Source organism: Pseudophryne corroboree, chromosome 12, assembly GCF_028390025.1.
Source record: "Pseudophryne corroboree isolate aPseCor3 chromosome 12, aPseCor3.hap2, whole genome shotgun sequence".
Taxonomy (NCBI): domain Eukaryota; kingdom Metazoa; phylum Chordata; class Amphibia; order Anura; family Myobatrachidae; genus Pseudophryne; species Pseudophryne corroboree.
Window position 1 is genome coordinate 119,114,803 of NC_086455.1, and position 2,048 is coordinate 119,116,850.

Sequence of the window (2,048 nt, forward strand, 5' to 3'; positions counted from 1 at the left end):
CGCAGGACCTTACTGAACTGGCCCTGCGACATGCCAACCAGGTCTCCAACCACATGCTGGTAAGACCCTGTTGCCAAAAAATGTAACACAGCAAGGAATTGTGTCAATGGTGGTATTGCTGTAGGATACCGAATTTCAGACTCCAGATCACTCTCTATTATGGAGAGAGTGTCTAGGATTAGATGTGGTGGCAGCCTGTATCTACGTACAACCACATCATCTGGCATCCCAAAAAGTAGGACACGGGGTCGGAAAATTGGTGGCCTAGCACGCCTCCGTTGCCTTGGTTGATGAGGAGCCGGTTGTGGTTGTGGGGCTGGCGGTTGGGGTGGGAGTGCTGGCGTGGGTTGGGGAGGTAGGGCTTCTGCTGCGATAAATATAGACATCACACACTTTTATAAAAACAAAAAAAAAATTTGAATAAGACAAAAACAAAGTCCAAAAAATATGCAAACAAAAAATTATTACAAAAAGGGTGTGTCAACTTACTGCAGGAGCGTAAGACATTTTTTCTGGGTTCAATTCAGGACCAAAAAGAATATTATAAAAAAAAAATAAAAAAAAAATATTTTTATAATGAAAGCTACATATGTTAAATTGTAATTGTTAAAAATACTATTATTTAAAAAAACAGAACATCAAACACATCACAAACAACTACTACAAAATTAAGAATAATTGGTTAAAAACATTTAAATTAAAAAAAAAAAAGTTAGCCCTTTAGTAGCTAGCCCAGCCAAGAACAACACTACTTTGCTGATCAATCCCGGTAAAAAACATAACATTTATTATCAAGATGGAAAACAAACATAATCAAAACACTTTGAACAAACACAAACAGGCACCAACACAGGCCCAGGGAACTTACCTGATCCAAAATAAAGAAAGGAACTCTTTGTGTTATATAGCACACAAAATAAACAAAATCAACTAGGGTTACGTCACCCAAAACAAATCTCCTACAAGAGAGCAAATATGACAGTCAAAAACAACATACAGACCAATAAACAAAACAGGCACCAACACAGGCCCAGGGAACTTACCTGATCCAAAATAAAGAAAGGAACTCTTTGTGTTATATAGCACACAAAATAAACAAAATCGACTAGGGTTACGTCACCCAAAACAAATCTCCTACAAGAGAACAAAAATGTCAGTAAAAGCAATGAAGCACAGGTTTATTTGCAAAAATGGACTAGCTAAATATATATGTGTAAAAAAGAATAACAAACAATCAACATAAAATAAACACTTTGAAATCAAAAAATGAACAACAAGACGAATTCCAGAATACTCACAAACGAAAAATCGCAGACAAAATGCTACACTGACTATATTCTAAACGCAAACGAAAGGACAAATGTATGCTTGACAATTACTCACTCTGAAAATTCCTATAGCACCTTCATGCACAAGCCAACAAACTCAAGTGAAAGAAACTCCAAACTACCTACACTCACAGCGTGCAAAGTAGGCCCTTAAATAAGCAGTGCAATCATTAATCAGATTAACAGTGTACACCTGTGTGAATTAACGCTACGCACGTAGGTATATAAGCACACACCTCGGCGTACACACGTCATCACAAACATGGCTTCTCGTGAGCAAATCGCAGCAGAGATGGACCGCATTGCAGAGCAGGAGATGGCATTGCGGAAAAGACGCCTAGATTGCCAAAGGCGCATGTTGGAATCCGCCTCTGCGGATGTTGAAGAGGCAGGACCTAGTACTCTGCAAATGTCTGCTTCTGAACCACAACAATTGACTGGGGATACCCTGCCACAAACACAAAGTGACCAAACTGAGGGAGAATTGGCTTTAGCCACACAAACACAACAGACAGAAGCTGCTAGTGAGGAGGAAGATGGTGATGACCAACAAGAAGAAACCTCACAGGCTACCTCCAGACGGAAGAAAAGACAGCCTGCATTCACTAAGAGGGAGTTGCGTGTCTTGGTCACGCAGGCCATGTCCAAAATCCATAGAGGGCCAAAAAACATGGGGGCTGCTTCAAAAGATCGAATCTGGAGAGACATCACAAAATCTGT